Source organism: Orcinus orca, chromosome 2 (genome assembly GCF_937001465.1).
Source record: "Orcinus orca chromosome 2, mOrcOrc1.1, whole genome shotgun sequence".
In the NCBI taxonomy this organism is placed as follows: domain Eukaryota; kingdom Metazoa; phylum Chordata; class Mammalia; order Artiodactyla; family Delphinidae; genus Orcinus; species Orcinus orca.
Genome location: NC_064560.1, coordinates 2,895,351 through 2,917,211, shown reverse-complemented (window position 1 = coordinate 2,917,211; position 21,861 = coordinate 2,895,351). Strand labels below are relative to the sequence as shown.

The following is a 21,861-nucleotide window of genomic DNA, read 5'->3' as shown; positions in this document are numbered from 1 at the left end:
AGGATAAAAGGTGATGCTCCTCGAGTAGCTTGGGCATCAGTGAACTTTCCATATTGGATTGAATTCACCAATGGTCAGAGGTACGCAGGGATGACTCATTTCCTCCTGAGCGAGATCACCCCCTGCTACAGCCTCCGCCGATAGTAAACACTTATTGAGCGTTTACCTGTATTCATGAGTATTCAGTCTTTCTGTTTTCACAGCAAACATATGAGGCAGCTGTATTTATCCTCATCCTACAAAGGGAGAGGTCAAGGTCAAGCACTTTGTCATCTTAAGGCAGGAAGGACCCCCTGCTCCCACCTTGTGTCCATTGAGGGAAACCATTGACACTCCCCCGACAGTTAATCGCAGTTGGACTCAGCCTGCGAGCGGAACATCATGGCCAGGAACTTAGGCAGCATCTCAGGGGGGTGGGCGAGGGATGGCATAGCGGCAGGATGCTGCCGCGGACAAGTTATCCGATGCCAGGGGACCGCTCATCGCGGGATGGACGCCTGACCCCCCCAGCCTCACCCTTCTCCACCCTCTGAAAGGTGAAAAGAGAGACAGTGACCAAGTTTTTTTTAATTAAAAAAAATTTTTGAAACCTTTTTTCAACTGGATTCTAAAGAACTCAGGGCCTTGCAAGCGTGTCCCAGGAGAGCAGGTGATGGCTGGGCTGGGAGGAAACAGTAACACGAATCAGCCTGGTAACGGCGCTGATTGGCTGTAACGGTTTCTGAAGCCCTTTGCCCCGCCCACTCCCAGCCTCATTAGCCTGGTGGCCTGAGGAGCGGTGCCCGGCCACCCTGCACCCCAATGCCTGGCCGAGCCTCCCCCCAAAGGCATACATTCAGGGGCCCCGCACAGACGCTGAATAACGGCCCGGTAAGCGCCTGCCGAGGAGCTGCCGTCAGCCACTTGCTCTGGAACACGCTGTCATCTTGAGGGCTTGCTGAGCGCTAAGCAGGTTTACCGCAAGGCAATAACCACGAGGGAGCAAATGAACCTTTCCTGGATGGAAGGCACGGAGAAACTCCCCCACTTTCCTTCTTTCTGTTCGTCCTTTAGGTATTGCCATTATCCAGTGCGAATAAGATTTCCTGTCGCCGCCGGCAGCCGGGAGGCCGGGGTCTCCGGCTTCTAACTGGTTTACCTAAAAGGATGCAACGTTCGGACTCTGTCAGTTTTAATGCCTTTGGCACCGAGCGCTAGTTCCCTCTGAAACGTACGCTTGACGTTGCGGCCATAGGAAGGTGCTTTCACAGCGAGGCCAGGAGTTCTGCAGGGCTTTCCCTTCTGGTTTACTAGCATCGTCATCCGAGGTTTATGAGGTCTGTCTGTACGTGACGCCGCTCCAGATGTCACCTCTCCCTTCCACCTAGGAAGAGGTGCCAGAGTTTCTCCCCTGGGATCCTCTAATTTGTAAACGCTTTGCTGAAGATACTAACACAGGAGTATGCCAACAAGCCATGGCGAAGGTATGGCTGAAAGAAACTGTTGAACTAATCGAGTGCACTGGAGAATACATTAGGCATATAACCATCTGAACCAATTTGCCAAGAACTGGAGTTCCAGACATAGCAAAAGTGTGCCAGAGATCACGTACCCATTCGTTGATGAAATCAGGAAACGTCTGAGGAGCTGGTGAAAGCAGCTTTTTGGCACCCGAGGGGAGCGGCAGGGCGGGCTGACAGTGGAGCCAGTGATTGCTCAGAGCTTAAGGGTGACCAGCAAGGAATAATTATTTGATGGGGGAGTTTGGAGAAAAGCGATCAATCATGGTAGATTTTATAATCGCCAAGAACAGGATATGGTATGTAAGCCATTCCAGGAAACGGGGTCAGAGTCAGAGCCTGGGCTGACCGTCGCAGGAGGGCAGGTATCCAGGGCTCCCAGGGAAAGAAAGGCTGCAGGGGGAAGCAGCAGAGCAGCCTGGGCCGCAGGGAACATGTCACGAGGAGAAGGCAGCCCGGATTGTTAGGGGGGCTGCCCCGTGAGCCAGGCTCCATCCAGATCCTGAGGACTGGAGGGGGCGGCAAGGGCCACAGTCCCGGATGAGCAGGGACACTTGGACGGGTTCCAGGACAGAGATGCAGGCACGAGGGAAACTTGGGCCGGGGAACGGGCATTGCCGGGGGAGAACGATTTGATGCGGAATGCCCGAGGAGTGAGCACGTTCGAGAAAGGGGCCCGGGAGGAGCAGACGCAAGAGCCCCAGTGAACGCACTTCCTCTCCAGGACGCTGAGGGGTCAGCCTGACTCGGGGTGGGGCCTTGTGCCGCGTCGAGCTGCTGCCTGAACTTCCCCCAGCCGCGGTGGCAGGGGCTTTGCACGGGAGCCTCGGCTGTGGAGACTGGCAGCAGTAGGGGCAGGAGATGAGGCAGATCATCACAGAGGAGAGAACACCCGTCACAGGAGCAATGGGCTCCCCAGTCCCCCACCCCCCAGCACTGCCAACAGTCCCCTGGGCACCGTCTGAGAAAGACTGGAGCCCCGATGAGGCCCCCAGCACGCGGACCCAGTGAGGTCCCCAGAGCCTGGAAGTGAGAAGGTGCTCAAAGAATGGTGGAGAAATGTCAAAATGACCCAGGGGCCCACCTGCAGTGGCTCCCACTGGCCAAATCTGGGATATTTTGATCATCAAAATATATAATGATATGAACAGATTATAACTCAGTGAGTAAAACAAGAATGTGTGAGTCCACTCACATGAGTAAATAATCAAGGCACAAGGGAAAGCCCTCCTTACAAGCAAGTGCTGATGCGTAAATGCAGAATGAATGATGGGTTTAGGAGAGTCACCGTTTGCCAATGATCCTAGTGATGACTGATTCAAGCAAGGATCATCCAAAGCTTGATGAGGTAGAGGATACTTACAGCATCTCAATGTGTCTCCCCCCAGATTCCTTGTTAATTACAAAAGGGAAAAGTAACATCGTCCCGGGGGAAACCTGATGGACTGCACTTTCACCAAGGCACCGGAGTTCGCACACTCTGCCTCCAACCCGACAGAAAATCCTTCAAAGCGTATCCCGGCAAACCACCGTCGACCCCCGCGGAGGGATCGCCGATCCCCTCACCACTCGTGTCCCTGCCCCCCGCCCCGGCCCGTGCACCCAGAGGCCACTGTCAGCACAGCAGCCCGAGGGGTCCTGTGAAAATGGGAGTCAGATGGCGTCACTCGTGTGAACAAACCTGCAGCCCCTCATCTCACTCGCAGCCGAAGCCCAGGTCCTCACAGTGGATGAGGGTCGGGTGCTGCGTCTCCAGCCTCCCACTGCCGCAGCCTTCGATGCCTCAGGTGCGCCCGCATCTCTGGGTCGCGGCCCTGGGGGCTGCCGCCGCCACGATGCTCTTCCCCCAGGTGCCTGTCGAACCTGCTCCCTCGCTCCTCCAAGGCCTGGCTTAGCCCAAACCTCTGTCGACACCGCTTTCCGTGGACACTGTTTAAAATGGCAACTTCCCCGCTGCCCACCCTGGGCAGTCTCCCCTGCTGTGCATCTGCTGACACTTTCTGACGCACCGTGCGGTTAGTTATGTACTTTTGCTAACTGTTTCCTACACTAGCATTTGAGCTGGGAGCGATATCTCCCCGCAACCCAGAGCACAGTGGACACTTAACCCACACTTGCTGAAATGTTGAGTGGTTGCGTCCCCACCGTGTGTCACCAGGGCTGTGCCCGGCGTAGTATGGGGCACAAAAGAAGAAAACCTGAACGAAACTAAACGAAAACCATTTGCCCCGGTCTCTAGCTCTCCAGAACCTGACAGTCCCGCTGGAGCAGTGAAGCGGGTCCAGACTAGCATCAGCGAGGCATCAGGTGTTCCGTGCTTGGTCCCTTGTGCCGCGCAAGCCGGCTTCCAGGAAGGGAGCGTCCCGGGGCCGGCCTTCTAGACTGGGTAAGCTGGCTGCGTTTGGGGGAGAGGCAGGGAGAGTGACACCCCAGACCCAAGGAGAGATGCTGAGGTGCTTCTTCCGGAGCCCGTGGTGAGGGAGGCCACGGGGAACACAGGTGCCGGGTGGCAGAGTGTGGGTCAGGCCAGGCTGCAGAGGTATTGCGGCTCCCAGGGCCCTTCACGCTCCCCACAGTTGGGCCCAGCCTGCTGTCCTGGGCCGGGATCCTCCTTAGTGTGCATCTCCTGGGAGCACACCTGCGACCGAAGAGAGGCTAGTGCCGCGCTCCTGGGAGCCATCCCAGGAGAAGTGAGCCAGGCAGGAGGAGGAAGCTGGTGCTGGTGCCACCCGAGCGGGGTACCACAGGGCACCACTGCAGCCAGGGGCCCAGCCTGCAGCAGACTAGGCTCTGAGGGCTCTCTGCTGGGACGCGGGAGCATCATGTCCCCCGACACCCCCAGCCCGAGAGGCAGCCGCGGCTCAGAGAGCTGCAGGTGACGGGGCACCCAGAGGGGCAGCAGCAGGGACCTAGAGGCCGGACGCGGCACCAGAGCGTCGGCCCTCGTGCAGTCCACGCGTTTCACAGCAAGGAGGTACGTACGCCATAGATCCCGTAGCAGGATTTTGTTTTAATAGAGGGGAGTGAGAATTCTCCGTGCATCACCGCAGTGCCTTTTGCCCAATTTAGAATTCCTGTGAAACCTGGTCCCTGAAACTTTTTTATAAAGACACGGAAAGAGCTGGCCCATCCAGTAAGGCAGACAGAGGGGACTCAACCATCCTTCCAGCTAAAGACTCTGTAAATCAGGATCAGCATCACGGAGCTTTGAAGAGGCATTCTCCCCCGTGGTGACGGAGTGTGGAGCGAAGAAATCACGCGCCAGTAACCCCCAATTCATTCACAAGGGCAGTGGCGCTTGTAATTAGTATTCAAGTTCAATTCCATAATTTCCCGATACCAAGGTAAAGCAAAACCCACATGGCTCCTGGCTGACTGTCCATTTTCGAGAAGATGGAGAAGCAAGATCACAAGGCCGCGGGCAGCTCAGTGCCGCGGCCGCTGGCTTCCTGTGGGAATCTTGGCACAGAGGCGAGGAAAGGGGTCTGCACGCGGCTCTCAGTGTCCTGGCCGGCAGACCCTGGGGGCAGAAGCTCGGACTCCATGAGAGCGGTGTCTCCAAAGGAAGACCGGCCAGCACTCAGCCCTGCGTGCTGAGCGGGAAACGCCCTTGAACTCTGGAAGTCCGTCAAAACCATTTCCATCCGGAGCGGCCTCCCTTCCACCTGCTGGTAACTGGAGAACGCAGAGGCCCTTCTTGTTCTGGTGGATTCTTCTTGATTCCTGGACCTGCCGGGAATGCGGCTGTGGGGGCGGCCAGCCGGGCCCGAGGTGTGCGAGGCTGAGGCATTCCGACAGCTGCTCTGGGGCGAGGGCACCAGCACGTTTCAGTTGTCTCGGGGCAGTTGCCGTAGAGTTGAGTTCCCCTCTAACCTTTAAAGCGACCCTTTATAATCCTGTTTGGGAATCCTGTGAATGAGTCAGTAATCGGGACCATTCACTTAATCGAGGAGGAGGGAGGAGCCACCGTTCCGTCCTTCCCTTCAGGGATGCTCCGGGAAGCTCTGTCCAGGGATCTCCCGCCTCTCTTTGGAGCTCTGTGTCCAGGGTGCCCGGAAGGAAACACTCTACTCCTTCCCCACAGCTCTGGGCACAAAATGGGCTCCCCGATGGGGATGGCCCAGCGATGCCTGGCGGTGTGCATCAGATGTGGGCCATGGCTGGGGGCCCCAGGGGGCTTCTCCCCTCCAGGCAGCCACCCGACGCCCCGGGGCCTGGGCTGGGCTCTCCCCGCCTCTGCCGGCCTCCGTGGTCTTGGTATCGTCCATCTCAGAACCTCTCCTGCCTTGCCTCTGCCTTCACATTCGTATTCAGACAGGCATCCTCTCACTGGTCCGCACGGAAGCCCTGGGGCTGGTTCCATCAGGGAGGGCAGTGAGGCACAGAGAGGTTGCAAGTTGGCGAGGGACACGCAGCTGGCGGTGGAAGAGCTGAGGTTCGGAGTCGGGGCTTCCCTCTCCGATCCCAGGGTGCTTCCCATTTTACTCCAGGGCCGCCGCCAAAGTCTCCCAGAGAAACAACCACTTAAAACTGCTGTCAGGTATTAACAGGAAAGGGATGGGTGTTCCCCTCCCGCGTCCCTGTACGGGTCGTGGTACCCGAGGACGGTTCCCACGCGGCAGGGGTGGGGGCTGGTTCCCAGGTGGAAAGATTCTGAGGGCAAGGGTAAGGGCAGCATCACTGACCAAGCTCCCGTCCCAGAGCTCAGCGAGGTAGAGGCATAAGCGCTTTCTTCGGATTAGTCCTTTGCACAGCCCTACGGTTTCAGTAGTATAATCATCCCCGTTTACAGTGAAGGAGCCGAAGCGTGCTTAAACACCGAGGCCCTGGGTCCCAAAGTGGTACCAGGGGATGCAAGCCTCCAGGTCCTGCCACCCCTGAGCTACCGCTGGGGAGGTGCAGGGAGGTGCAGTGCGCGGTCCTCGTGCGTGCACACACTAGCGCAGCTCCAGCCGCTCAATGCACGCCGCGCCGTTTCTCCCCATTTTACAGGCAGGCAGCCTGAGGCACAGAGTCTCAGTAACTCGCCCAAGCGTGCAAGCCGCCAGGGCGAGCTGGGGCCCCGGCGTCGTGGTCTAACCACTCACACTTGTTGCTCCTCTGTGGACGTGGCAGGTCACACCTCGAGGTCAGGGGTGAAGGAGGATCCGGTTCTCTCGATGCCCTGTTCAGAAACCAGGTCCTGTTTGGATTGTTGATGGTGATGATTTAAAGCAGAGGGTTCGCTGTGGCAGGAACTTGAAAGAGCCTCTGCCTGTCCCGCCTCCGGAGCCGCTGAGAAGCTCTGTGCTTCTGGAACTGGGCTGGAGGGCGGTGTAGACAAACGCTCTGCTCACGGCCCCGCTGGCAGGGGGCTCCATGGGGCCGTCACCTTTAAAGAAAAGGTGAAAATGAGAGAGAAAATTGACCTGCCTCCATTTTTCTAGGGGCGTATATTTCTACGTGCTAGTTGACAAACAGAATGGCCCTGGGTCAATGCAGTGGTTACGCGCTGACTGCTGGATAAGTGCCGTTCTCAGACGATGCTTTGGACCTGAGCTGCTCCCTACCACGGTGGGAGAGGCAGTGCCGCTCTACCTCGGTACAAAGCTCCTCCTGAAAAAAGGCAGTGGCTTTCACAGAAATCAAAGAAGGCCTTCACCAGCAGCATCAATAATTAACTTCTGTTTCTTTACTGTCATCCCCCAAGGAGGGCGCTTTTAAGGGAAGATGGTCAAAAGACAACAAAGAGAGCTAGATGGTGGTGACATTACAGGAGTCCGGGACCTCCCTGGAGGAGGTGCCCCTTGCGGCCGAAGAGACATTAGTCAGGTAGACCAGCTCCAGGATCACACGATCAGTATTTGGTAAGAGCTGAAGCTGAGGCGTGTGAAGCGAGGAAGACCTCATCCCGCCCACCCACTGCTGAAACAGCACAGAGGGCCGCGGCCAAGCTGGACACGCCGGACAGGGGCTCAGCTGTCCTTAAATCCACCCACCCATTCCTCCCGTCCTTCAGGAGGCTTACTCAGCTACGCGTGAGGCACTTCGGAAGCGCTGGAGGTGTAGCGACGAGCAAAACAAAGCCCCTGCCCGGATGGCATTTATATTTTAGTGGGTGAGAAAAAAAAGATACATGTACATAATACACTTACATACATATATAATATACTATGCTAACATACAATATGATTAGTATATGTGACACTAATGTACATAGTATACATTATTCTATACAATTTAATACTATTGAATATGTTTATTAAATATTAAATAAGTATCGAATCTAAATTTAATGCAAATATTAAATTATATCTATGTTTCATACATATGAAATCTCAGATAGTGGTAAATGCTGGTCAGTGTAAGTGACACGCGGAACAGCCCCGCTCTAATTGCCTCTCCTGTATCTTACCATGGAATAAAGCAGGGGGCAAGCAGGGGTGGTACTGTTTCATGATGGATGGTGTCCGGGAAGCCACTGGGATAAGGTGACATTTGAGCAGAGACCTGAAGGAAGGAGGGGAGGGCCGTGCTGATCTGGAGGAAGAAGTCTTCAGGCAGAGGCTCCAGGGGCAGAATCTCGGAGGCGGGAACAGGCGACGTGTGTGTCTGAGGGGCCGGGGGGAGGCCCCGAGGCTGGAGCAGAGGGAACGGGAGAGAGGTGTCAGCAGGTGATGGCAGGGAGGTGACGGGGCCACCGTAGGCACGTCGTGGACCAGTGTCAGGATCCTGGCTTTTACCCTGAATGAGCTGAGATGCTTTGGAGGGTTATATCACCCGAGGCGAGACAGGATCCAATCCACTGAAGATGAAACAACACAGGAGCGCTCGGACTGCCAAGTAGAAGATAGACCCAGGGCAGCAAGGGGAGCTGGGAGGCCATTTAGGAATATCTGGCGATCATTCAGGCCAGAGATGATACCAGCTGCTGCCAATGGGCCAAGTACGACGTGACGGAGAACTGACCCCTGGGTTTAGCTGTGGGGAAGCCCTGGTGACGTGGCCAAGGGCAGTTTCAGGGGCGAGGTGTGGATGCAAGGCTGACTGGAGTGGTCCAGGAGAAGATGGAGAAGAGGAGGAAGTAACAGCAGTGGGGACACAGGGACAAAAGAGTTTGCTTTTAGAAGGGGGAACAGCAAGGTGTTCGGATGCTATATTCAGGAGAGGATCCAGTAGAGAACGGAAAGGTGACTTCACGGGCACAGAAGGAGACAGATGCTGGAGAGGTGTAAGGGGACGGGTCCTCTGTCCCACTGGAGGGGCAGAGCTTAGACGCTGCCGGAGATGGTTCGCAGTTATGGAAGAGAAAGCAGTGTAGACAGGCGGGGGCGGACGAGATGGCGGGGTGTGAGGAAGCACTCCTCTGACTGTCTTCTCTCTCAGTGGGATAGGAAGTAAGGTCACGTTCACGTAAAATCAGTAGAGGGTGAATTTGGTGACTTGGAGAAAGAGGATTTGGAGATTTCCAGAGAGAATAGAAATGGTGAAACAGTCTCCTAGGAGAGCGAGAGGGTGAGGGGACCACAGAATCCTCGTAGGGCCCCAAAGGTCCTTCTCGAGTTTGAAGTGAAACCAGTCAGGTTGGTTGTGTGTTTCTTTCCAACTACATTCAGCCCGCAGGTTCAAGTACAAAATCGGTGGAGGGTTGGATTCAACTAGAGTTAGGATTTTGCTCGGGACAGGACACAGGGAGTGAGGTCACGGGCTGTAGGGTCAGGGGACTGTAGGTCTTGGTGGGGTCAAAGCATTGCTGGAACGGGGTGGTAGAGAGTAAACTGTAAAGACAGGAGAGTGGGTTGCTCGGAGGCAGCATGACCTCATTTGCTAATGGAAGGAAGGTGTATTGGCTTCCTCTTGCTGCTGTAGCAGGTTATCAAAATTTATTGGCTTAAAGCAATACAGATGTATTATTTTATCATTATGAGAGGTCAGCATTCTGGAATGGGTCTCGCTGGGCTGAAATCACGGTGTGGGCAGGACTGTGTTCCTTTCTGGAGGCTCCAGGGAAGAAGCCACTTCCTGGCTCTTTCCGGCCCACAGAGGGGTCACCCACATTGCAGGGCTCAAGGCTGTCTTCCTCCGTCTTCAAAGCCACGTTCTCACGTAGTATCGTTCTCACGTCCTCTTCTCTTCCCTCTTCCACATTTGAGAACGCCTGTGGTTACATTAGGTCCACCTGGGCACTGCAGTATACTCTCTCTGTTTAAGGTCAGCTGATTAACAACCTTAATTCTGTCTGCAACCTTTCTTCCCCTTTGCCATGTAATGCAACATATTCATAGATTCTAGGGATTAGAGTGTAGACATCTTTGGGTGGCAGGATCATTACCTACACAGAAGGAGTGTAGTTACTGGTAAAGACAAGGTCTAGGTATGACCGTGGGAGTGAGTGGCTTAAGTGGGGTAGAGGACAAATCATTGGAGGAGAGAAGGTTCGGGAGATGAGAGGCTAGGGTATTACAAGGGGTATCTGAGAGAGTACTGATATCACCAAGCATTAGAGCGGGAATAGTATTGGAGAGAATGAGAGTCAATCAGGAAATAAAAATCATCAGTGAATGGAGAGTAATGACCAGGGGATGAAGCAATTTTCATTGACAAGCTGTTGGGTGAGAGGAGGTATTGATAAAACAGATGCAGCTGAAGTTGGTGTCGAGGGAGAAGACATTTTCCAAGCTCTGCTTCTCTGGAAGATTCTTAAAAGGTAGTCAAATGACAGAGAATTTCATCAGTGCAGACTTCCTTTATTCCATGTCTCAAGGTGAGCTCTCGTACTTGTACGGTATTGTTTTATATTTTTCCAAACATTTAAACATCTATTATCTCCATATATGCTCAACTGTGAGATGGAAACAGACAAGCCACATTGTCCCTCTTTCTTCGTTTGGAAAATTAGGGATTCACTGGTAGCAAATAAGTGGAAACATTAGATCGACCATGTACCCATTCAGTTACTGAGCTGAGTTATTGAAGATACTGTGGAAAATACAACGAAGAATAGCATCTAGTTTCTGTTCTCCAGGAGACGAAACTGTTGGGTCAAAAATCCTCTGGAGGATCTGATGAAAGATAAGAAATTTTGCCCCTAAAAAAGCACATACACACAAAATTTTACTTATAAGTTCATGACATCCCCAGTTTCCCTGAAGTCTCAAGGGGTCCGTGTATCCCAGGATAGAAACCTCTTATCTAAATGCTGGGGTAAAACCATAGGCAGTAGAAATGGACTTAACAGCATCAGGTCACAAGGGAAGGTATGATTAGGCACCAATTAGTGGTACAGAAAATAGGAGTTCTGAGTCCTGAAGAATAAAGCATCACTGAACTGGGCAGCAAGAGGGAGAGGAGAGAAATTGGAAATTAGCTTGGAATGTTTGGGAGACAGTCTGACCATCTGTGAAATGTGGGCAAAATGACTTCTAAGGAATATTTGTGAAAGAGAAAACTCTCGGTGAAAGCAACCTCCACCCCCCAAACATTATTAATATGGTAGATGGATTTGGTCCAGGATGAACAGTGCATAAAATTATTATTGTGATTGATTCCGTAGGGATTTCTAACTGTGTGGTAAACACTTTTAAAAGGCCTCTCTATCTTTAAAAGAAAATGTTGAAGCAGAAAAAAGTAACTTTCTCCTATTCCAAGTGAGAAGGTTCTCATAAGAGCTCCTTGAATATTACGTTTTTTCCTGTGACTTTTATGTACCTTTTAAGTGTTTGTAGCTTCTTCTGAAAAAGTGATGTATGAAGACCAAACAAAAGCCCTTGTTTATAACTGGGGAAAAGGCTTCCATTGCTCCAAGAGTTGATGTAGGGTCCCAAGCTCATCTTCTGCTTCTCTTTCCTCCAACTTTCTTTTACTTTCTACAGAACAGGAGCGGCCATGTGGCAGGGAGGAAGTAAAGTGGTTAGTACGCTGTGGCTACTTTAATAGCATTTGAAGAGGAGTCAGATCTTTGCAGAACACAATATCAAGTGAAAAACAGAGGGATGGTGATTAATAATTCTATCTAGAGCTCTGAGTTGCCGCCCTGGCATCCAGATCTGAGGTATCACAGGGAAAAATCCTGTGCAGGACCCATCAAGGGACTGAGTTACACCAAAATGAGATCCAGGTTAGCAATGTGGAGACCATGGAGAAACCCCCTAAAAGCAGATTCTTCTGAGCTAAATTCCCCCTGGCAGCATAGCCATCGAGAGTCATTATGAGCATCGCAGAATCATAGCATGTTAGGACCGGAAGGGATCTCAGTGTCCTCCAGTCTGACTCCATAATTGATGCTTGAGGTTCCTCTCCAGCACGGCAGCTCCTCTCTGAATAGACGTATCTGGAGACGGGCAAAGTCAGTGGTGTGCTGGTAGATGCTTAACAACTGGATCCCCAGAGAAAAAAGAAAGACTCTGACTGGTAGCATTTGCCAATTTCCATGGCGTATATGCTCCCTCCATGGCCTATTTGAGCTTCCAACAAGACATCTCCTTACGTCGTATTTCCACCGTATTACATCCGATATAAGTAAATAACCTTAGGAACACAGGTAATAGTAAAACACAGTAAAATAATTAGAAAGTGATGAATTTGGAATATTTTTACCTTTTTACAGAAGTATAATTTAATAATGATGTTGTAGGATTCAACTTATAATAATGGCTGTATGTAATAATTTGGCCAGGCTGGCTCCATCACACCGCTGACAACAGCCCTAGAAAAGGACCAAGTTCACCCTCCCTAGGAAGGCCATCAGCTGGTTCTGATCAGTGGAGACACCACCCAAGCACTCTCTTCTTGGCCTGTTCTCTCTGCCCCACTCCCACTTCTCTGTAGTTTCTTCCAACAACAAACACCATCCACAAAAATAAACTCCAGCTGGATTAGTGACCTAAATACAGAAGTAAAATCTTAAAGAACGAGGAGATACATAGATGGATACTTTTATAAGCTTGGGGCAGGATGGACTTAAGCATGATACAGAATCCAGAAACTATGGAGAAAAAAAAGAAGCATGAGCAGACTTGATTTAATAATTTAAGACCTTTGTATAAGAAAATATTTCATTAGAATAAAGTTCAAGAGAATTCATAGAATGGGAGACAATATAAGTGCCGTATCTAGCAGGTTAGTAACCATACTCAATAAAGAAGCTCTCAGAAACTAGTCAGAAAAGGTGTATGCACCCCTGTGTAAATCACATCATTATTTACAACAGCCAAGATATGGAAACAACCTAAGTGCTCATAACGGATGAATGGATAAAGAAGATGTGGTATATATATACGACAGAATACTACTCAGCCATAAAGATAAAATCTTGGCATTTGTCAAAAACCTGGATGGACCTTGATGCTATCATGCTAAGTCAGGCAAAGTAAGATGAATACCATATGATTTCACTCGTAGGTGGAATGCAGAAGACAAAGAAAATACGTGAACAAATCAGACCAAACAGACAAACAGGTCGATACAGAGAACAGAGTAGCGGTTACCACAGAGGAAGGGGTCGGGGGTGGGATGGCAAAAGAGATAAAGGGGGTCAACCGTATAGTCACGGCTGGAAACTAAAATTTTGGTGCTGAGCTCGCTGTAGGGTACACAGAAGTAGAAATGTAACGTTGTACACGTGAAACTTACCTAACATTATAAACCAGTGTTACCTCAAAAAATTATTTAATTAAAAGCTCTTAGAAATCAAAAAGAGGACCAAAAAATGCAATTGAAAAATGGGTCAAGGATATGAACAAGTAGAAACCACAGTAAAATGATATGGCGTCTAACAGATTAGTAAATGTTAAAATGTTTGATAACCCCAGTGTCAGGGAAGCCATGGGAAACAGGCATTCACACACTGTTGATAAGAGTGTAAATCAAAGCAATTAACTTCAAGAGGGAAAACAGTAATATCTAAAATAGAAAAATAAGTTAAAACGCATATACCCCTTGACCCAGCAGTTCTGTTATGAATTTATTTAAAACTTTTAAACTGAGGGACTTTCCTGGTCGTGCAGTGGATAAAATCCACCTGCCAGTGCAGGGGACATGGGTTTGATCCCTGGTCCGGGAAGATCCCACATGCGGTGGAGCAGCTAAGCCCGTGCGCCACAACTACTGAGCCTGCGCTCTAGAGCCCGTGAGCCACAACTACCGGGCCCGCATGCCACAACTACTGAGACTGTGCTCTAGAGCCCGCGAGCCACGACTACTGAAGCCCACGTGCCTAGAGCCCGTGCTCCGCAACAGGAGAAGCCACCGCAGTGACAAGCCCACGCACTGCAGCAAAGAGTAGCCCCTGCTCGCCCCAGCTAGAGAAAGCCTGCACTCAGCAACAAAGACCCAATGCAGCCAAAAATGAATAAATAAATAAAATTTTTTTTTAATGAGCTAAGGTCTGTGTACAAAAACGTTTGTCACAGCATGGTTGTACCTGTGTAATATTAGATACAATAAATGTTCTCTCATAGGAGACTGGTTGGAAACCTATGCGGTGGCCACAAAATATAAGGCAGTTAAGCTGTTACTTAAAGACCTTGTATGTGCAAATAAAAATGTCTCCAAGACTATAGCATTACGTGGGAAAAAGGTTCCAGGCACAGTGTTTAGAATTATTCCACTTATGTAAATTTAAAAGGATATGTGTATATATTTGTGTAGTCATGTCTTTTTCTGGAAAGAAATAAAGGACACTGTGAACAGGCATTACTGTCGGGTAGAGAGACTAGAGGTTGGGAGGTGAAAGATGTTTAGCTTTCATTTTCTATCTTTTTATACTTAAAAAATACCAGGTTCGTGCATCACCTTTATTTAGAGAAGAAACTCTTTTTTTCCCCCAGAAATAAATCAGGGTGTCTTAGCTTTGGCTCTCCAGAAACAGACACCAGGACAGAGATTTGAGCGTGAGAGTTCATTTTGGTGGTGAACTTGAGAAACATGGGCAGGGAATGGAGGAGGAGAAGAGCTGGTAGGAAAGGGAAGGCTGTCGATCAACAGTGTCTGTCAATCAGGTTACCACTGAGAGCAAAGGAACGCCGAGATCCAGTGAAAGACTCAAAACGCAGTTAACCCTCCAGCAGGTGCGTGTCCGTTAGCTCCTGTGGGTCACTGATTGAAGTCTGCTCTGGGGTGTTCGTTCCATGGCTCACACACAGACAGAGCAAGGTCTGGTGGCTCTGGGAAGCCTCAGGCAAAGAGTCAGGACAGCCTGCCTGGCAATGGTGGGTGGCGGGATGTAGGTGAGGCACTGGCCACACCTGCTACAGAGACCACAGCCGTCGTACCAGATTCTAATATATCAATGATATGTGCATATGTGCTGACTTAGGAATCAAGTCTAGGAATGTCCCTCCTGATATACACTAACCTACCTGGGCCCTGATCAACAATATATATAGGAAGACAGGTTTTATTACAGAATTGTTTTCGATTTTTTTAATTGAAATATAATTGGTTTACAGTGTTGTGTTAATTTCTGCTGTACAGAAGTGATTCAGTAACATATATATATATATATATATATATATATACACACACACATATATATATACACACACATTCTTTTTCATCTTCTTTTCCATGACGGTTTATCACAGGATACTGAATATAGTTCCCTGTGCTGTACAGTAGGACCTTGTTGTTTATCCATCCTATGTATACTAGTTTGCATCTGCTCATCCCAAACTCCCATTCCATCCCTCCCCCACCCCACCTTGGAGACCACAAGTCTGTTTCTGTGTCTGTGGGTCTGTTTCTGTTTCATAGGATAGGTTCATTTGTGTCATATTTTAGATTCCATATATAAGTGATACCATATGGTATTTGTCTTTCTCTTTCTGACTTACTTTGCTTAGTGATAATAATCTCTAGGTCCATCCATGTTGCTACAAATGGCATTATATCATTCCTTTTTGTGGCTGAGTAGTATTCCATTGTATATATGTACCACATCTTCTTTATCCATTCATTTGTCGATGGACATTTAGGTTGTTTCCATGTCTTGGATGTTGTGAATAGTGCTGCTGTGAACATAGGGGTACGTGTATTTTTCTGAATTAGAGTTTTGTCTGGATATATGCCCCAGAGTGGGATTGCTGGGTCGTATGGTAGTTCTATTTTTAGTTTTCTGAGGAACCTCCATGCTGTTCTCCATAGTGGCTGCACCAACTTACATTCCCACCAACAGTGCAGGAGGGTTCCCTTTTCTCCACACCCTCTCCAGCATTTGTTGTTTGTAGACAGAATTGTTTTTAATACAAAAAATCCAACGCAAATGTGAACCAGTAGGTGATGAATCGAACACATCGTGGTGTGTCCTATGGAAGAAACCAAGAGAAAGAGTAAGGTGTATCTTGTTAACTTTCATGACAAAAATCTCTGAGGCGCATTACACTGTATAACGATGTCTGTAGCAGGGTGTCATTTTTATAAAGGAAAAAACAAAACAAGCAGGTGAAAACACACACAAACTCCCAGTCCAATATATGTGCCCTTATGTGTACACAGAAAAAGATCAGGAAAGGGCTTCCCTGGTGGCGCAGTGGTTGGGAGTCCGCCTGCTGATGCAGGGGACACGGGTTCGTGCCCCGGTCTGGGAAGATCCCACATGCCGCGGAGCGGCTGGGCCCGTGAGCCATGGCCGCTGGGCCTGCGCGTCCGGAGCCTGTGCTCCGCAACAGGAGAGGCCACAACAGTGAGAGGCCCGCATACCGCAAAAAAAAAAAAAAAAAAAAGATCAGGAAAGATAAACAAGTTGCAGGAGTAAATGCAATTTAAAGTGTATGTTGTTGTATGTTTGAATGTCTTATTATATGATTTAATTTACTGTAAAACCCACACTGTATTGCAAGGGGGGCCAGAAATCATACATATTTCATAGATTACTGCAGAGACTAGCTGAGGTGATACATGTAAAATGTCTAGCACAGAGAACCACATGCATTCTATGTTCAGTAAATGATTGGTATCAAAGGAGACAGCTTTTCCAGCCTGAAGAGCCCTTGGGTGTAAAGTGAGTCGGACGTCCTTCATCTCCTCCCACACCTCTTGACTGGTCCATCGTTTGCGAGCCTCCTACCAGCCAGCTGTGGGGGATTATTTAGGGAAGAGGACCAAGTCCCACCCTCGTGAACTCACATTCTGCCAGGCAGGCAGTAATCAAATAAATGTGCGACAGGCCACGAGGTATCAATGCTCTGGAGGAAGATGAAGTGGGGGTGGGGTGGGGGGAGGGGAGAGTCGTGGGCAGGGCTGCTGTTGTTTACAGATGGTCTCTTATAAAGTGGTGTTTGAGACTTTGAAGAAGAGGAGAATACTTGAGGTATCAGCTCTCCGAAAATAGGGAAGAGTGAGTGCAAAGGCCCTGAGGTAGGTGTGCTTGGCCAGTCTGAGGAAGAGCCAGGAGGCTGACGCAGCTGGAGCAGAGGGGACAGGGGAGAGGGGCCGGGTGGTCTCACAGGCAGCAGGCTGTGGGGCGTGGGGGTCTGGGCAGGCTCACGGCAAGGCAGGGGCTTCACTGAATGAGATGTGAGGTGATTGCTGGGGGCGGGGGCGGTTAAGCGGCCTGGATGTCTCAACATCACTGTGGCTGCAGTGCAGACAGTGGATGGGGAGAGGGGCAGGTGGGCAAGGGAGACGGGAGGAGGTCCTCCTTTACAGGTGGGAGAAAGAAGACCCTGGGTATGACCATGCAGTGAGGGCGGGGAAGGAGTGGAGGGGGTCACGTGAAAAAGAGTTGAAAGGTGATTCATCAGATGTGAATTATGAAGGCGTGAGGCCGAGGTGACGCTGAGACTGCTGAAGGTAACAGCTGTGAGTAAGTCTTGAGGGAGGGGGCTCCCAGGAGCCCTTGCGCAATCAGAGCCTGCAGCCTCTTGCCCAGCCAGGTCCCCTTCTGCCTGACGCACACTTGAATTCTCCAGCTGCACCAAGTTACTGAGTTATCCAGAATGCCTCTGCCCTACTTGGCTGCCTAGGAACTCTGCTTCGTCCTTCAAAACCCAGCTCAGGCATCACCGCCTCTGGGTGGCTTCACGCCGCAGCTCAGATGAATCGTGTGCTTTTCTGCATCACTCCGGGCCCCGTGCACAGACTAGCACACAGCTTCCCAGCCAATGTGACGTAGCACGTCGGGCACGCAGATAGATCCCAGGCGCGCCCTCGGGCCTTGAGGTGTCCAGTTGGGCCTAGAGTAGCTGGAGCTCCTGGCCAGTCACCTCCAGCTGCCAACGGCACATCCGCTGACCCTAGAGGACCACACAGATGTTTCCATTTTCTGTACATGCGACGCCCTGGGGGGAAGATGGAGCGCTAAGGATGCTAAATTGGAACCTTTAGTCTCCGTTTCAACCGAGGCCACAAGCAATAGATAAAATGTTCCAAAATGAGCTGCAAGCTTTGCAAGGAGTGCTCGTGAAGACCAGGTTTCTGTACCTTCAGCCCACCACCCACCTCCAGACTGTACAGGGTGGCGCAGAGGCCGAGGAAAGAACTTCAGTGCTCAGGAGAGAATTAGGGGGGAGAAGGCTACGTGGCAGGTCCCACCCAGGAGAATGGGGTGACTCCCTCAAAACCGTACACAGGGGCTTTTAGGAAGTACTGGAGGCTTAACCTATGTCCCTGAAGCTGGCGGGACACAGTGGGCTGGAGCCTGGCTGCGTCTGGAGGGAGAGCCTGGTGGGTCAGCCACCCTGATGGCCGAGCAAGGAGAGGCAGCCGCCCGGGGACCAGCTTGCGCTCAGAGTTGGTGGGCAGGGGGCTCACAGCGTTTCCAGATGGCGGGATGAGGCCCGTTCAGCAGAAGGAGGGAGCAGGGGGGCCAGGTAGAGAGTGAGGCGACCCTAGTAGGACGCGACCTTAGAGTCCAGGAGCCGAGGCAAGAGTGGAGAGTGGCCGGCCAGAGGGGATGCACCCAGCAGAAGGGGCTGCGGTGAGACCCCGGCTGGACTGGGGCCGAGCTGCGGACGGTGGGGGCGGGGCGGGCTGGACGGTCTGGGAGAACCACTGAAGGCATCGCACGAGAAAGAAGCTGCTGGAACTTAAGCGGGGCCGAGAGAGAGAGGCCGATGCACTGCCGCTGGTGGTCCTGGAGCAGCTCCCGGCTCCCTGACCTTCTCCCTCATCCCCGCTGCCTCACCCCTCTCCGCGGTAGGCAGGAATCCGAGCCACAGCTGGGGGTGGGCCAGCTGGGGGGCACCTCGCCGCTGCTGCCCTCAGCCCGCGGTCCGTGCCAGGGGGAGGGGCGGGCGAAGTTTTCCTGTGCAATGAACTGTGGAGCTTTTGATTATCACACTTGCCTGGCGATATAAATCACTGAAATGAGCTGGTGTTCTGAGATTTAAATGACTGGGACGTTTCTCACGTCTAATTGTGATCAGGAAAGTCACGGGCCCCTGATTTTTCCCCGCTGAAAGCTCTAAGGGGAGGCTGCAGGGGGAATGCACGTCCCCGCCCGTTGCCCGCTATGGTCCGGGCTTGTCCGTCCTCACAGGTGCGCCGCTGACCGCGTCCTCCCCCCTCTGCATCTGCTCCTTGAGGGCAGGAGCCACACTCACACCTGTCGGCTCCTAGGATTTGGGGCAGCGCTGGGCGCACAGGGGGCACCGTGGAGCTTGGGGGACGGACCCAAATGCCATCCCGCGGCGCTTCATTTCTGTTTCTTTGTCCCCAGTTTTCTCAGTTGGAGCCCCTCGCCTCTGTGCCTGGAAGGAGTTGCAGGTGTGTGTGAGGAGAGAGTGGTCACCCACAGGGCTCCAGCGCAGCTCGGGGGGCCCTCAGGTGAGTCCGGCGGGGCTGACAGCCAACACCGGTTCCCTTCATCCGCGAGCACCCCTTCATCCCAGCGGCATCCCTCCCACCTCCCTGCTCGAAGTAGTTTTTTCCAGTCTCTCCCCCAGTGGACACCCCGCTTCCCCGTCACCTTATGCAGCGTCACCTCTTTCTTACCTGCGCGAGTTACATTTGACATCGCTTCTTCCATCTTCGTTCACTGAGAATTCCACACACGTGGTGATACCGGCGTCCCTACGTCTACGTCACTACGCCTGTGTTACAGGCATCATGGCGGAATGAGGATGCAGGGACTGCCGCCTGGCTTCCTCTGAACCACTGCCACGTGCGTCGTCCCCATGTCGCTCCAGACTCTGGGGACGGCCGAGCTCCGGGACCCGTCAGCCTCCAAGGTGGGACTCGATTTAGCCACGGGGCAACAGCTAAATCATTTTGCTGAATACCTGAAACTAACGCCACATTGTAAATCAACTCTGTTTCAATAAAAGCAAGTTAAAATAAATGATGGGGACAGAGTTAGGAGGTGAGAAAAATTGCCTGATGCCAAAAAGCACCTGAGCTGAACTGGAAAGAAGGTGTTTCTGAGGAACCTGGCCAGAAAACGTGGCAGGCAGTCTTCGGGCTTGGGTTGTCTGTCTGCAGCTGTGACACGTGGTCATGACCGCCTGCACCATTATTTGGAGACTCAGGCAAGACTAAAAATGTCTAATAACGTGTGCTTCACGTTGATAAGACTCTGGAAGCAAGAAGAGAGTTTTATTGTTTAGTCTGGCAGAAATTACTGAAGCAGTCATAACTGAAAACCACGCACCTGCTTCTTTGAGCTATGTACACAAAACGCTCTTAAGTCCATAGGGTTTGGTAACGGGGCGATTACTTGCAGTATGTGAATGGACTGATTTCCTCTTGGCCAGAGAATACACGAGGAAGGGAGATTACCCGCCTTATGGAGTATTTGCTGTGTCCCCCCTCTGTGGATGGGCCCACCGCTATCCCTTCACTTCCTCTATCGAATACAAACCCTGTCACACACCTTGCCAACCACTCCTCACCTGTGGCATCATTCCTCGGAGGCGCGCAGAGGATGGCCCAGCCGGAGGTGGGACCACAGGAGAGGCAGGAACCCCCCACCCACTCTCTCCGCATCCCAGTTCTGGGATCCAGGCCAGGCAGCACAGGGGCTCTGCCTGTGGCCCTCTCCCCTCTCAGAGGGAGGACAGGTGCGGAGTTGAGAAACCGAGGGCTACGGGCGCTCCCCTTAGCTTCTGCCCTGGCGCAGGGCAGGCACCGGGGTGCCCTCTTCCACTTGGGGTAGCTGTCAGGGATTCCCAGTCCCCCCCAGGACTGCAGTCTTCTCCTTCTTCAGGCCTCGCACGGTCTCTGCTTTCCCCCAACAGAAGACCTCGGCACCATGACCTCAGGGCCACGCAGAGGATGCCTGCCCTTCCAGATCCTTCAGTGGGGGGCACAGGCTTTCATTCCTGCAGCAGAGCTTCCCCGCCTCTGTGCCAGTTGTCAGTGTATCGACAGACGGGTGCCCTCAGGTGTCGGGCACCTCGGCAGGGCCTGGAGCCTCCCTCCTCTTCGCTCTCCACGGTCCCTGAGATGTACAGGTATTACCATTCCCTGTGACAGCCATGACGTACAGACAGTCTGAATGCAGCAGAGCGTCCTAGCGAGGAGATTCTGGTGAGGATGGGCCCAGTTCCGCCAGAGGCATCTCCACCCCTCAGCTTTTTAGCCAGAGCATCACTACGCGCCGGAGGGGCGGCCGGGTGCAGGGCTGGGGGCTCTGCCCCATGCCCGGGGCGCCGGGCGGACCTGAGCCCTGTGGTCCCCACTGAGCTTTTGAAGTGGAAGGTCCCCCATTCTTCTAACCACTCCAGAATCCTCCCTGTGGCCGCTTCTCTTTTTCTCCAGTTTCACCCAAGGGTAGAGTTGCCCTCAGCCCATCATGCCCTCGCCCTTCTCTGGCCCTGTGCTGGGAGCTCAGAAGCAGGTGTGGGAGCCCGTGGCTGTGCCCTTAGCCCTGGTCGCAGGGGACACGGCCTCCCGTTAGCACGCCGCAGGAAGACTCCAGAACTGACACCCACGCTCGGCTTTGGGGGGTTTACAAAACACATCCTGCCCCCCAAAATTGCAGGGATATTTTAAAATTCAAATGGGTTATATTTTCTAAACAAGAGCTATGTCGCTTTCCCCAAAGGAGTTTTCAGGCATTTGAAAAACGTTGGCTGGTGAGTCAGAAGTCTCCTTTTACTCTGTTTTCTCTGGCTCTGAAAATGTATACGTATGTATACATAAGCACACGTCACGCTTGGAGGCGTAACTTCTAGGATGTAAGAGTGTGGCGGTTGGAATCCTGGTGCCTGGAAGAGATGGGTCTGTGCCCTGCATCCCAGCACAGCGTTCAGCACATTGTGACGTACGGAGAGTCTGTTCCGTACGTGCACCCTCGTCTTCCCCTGTGCTCGCTGACCTGACCCGCGAGGCCGCTGGGCTGACTTCCCGCGCTCGCGCCACGTGCTTGGAGAGTTCCCAAGGCCGGCAAGTCAAATGTTGCGGCCAGGTCATCGCCTATTTCCAGCAAAATGAGTTCATATCCATT

At 52.0% G+C, this 21,861-nt stretch overlaps 2 long non-coding RNA genes across 4 annotated transcripts in view; one reads left to right on the top strand and one right to left on the bottom strand.

Moving 5' to 3' along the window:
* LOC125963619 (uncharacterized) overlaps positions 1 to 13,591 on the bottom strand; it is a 687,634-nt gene extending 674,043 nt beyond the window's left edge. The window contains exon 1 of the long non-coding RNA XR_007475795.1: positions 13,498 to 13,591. This is a non-coding gene — a long non-coding RNA (uncharacterized LOC125963619). The remainder of the gene's footprint in view (positions 1 to 13,497) is intronic.
* The window catches only part of LOC125963612 (uncharacterized), a 99,392-nt gene extending 77,531 nt beyond the window's left edge, over positions 1 to 21,861 (top strand). Inside the window, exons 2-3 of one of the 3 annotated variants that reach the window (XR_007475782.1) lie at positions 19,135 to 20,866; positions 21,559 to 21,861. This is a non-coding gene — a long non-coding RNA (uncharacterized LOC125963612). Of the gene's footprint in view, positions 1 to 19,134 lie in introns of all 3 variants that reach the window. The other 2 variants (XR_007475783.1, XR_007475784.1) reach the window with 2 other exon arrangements.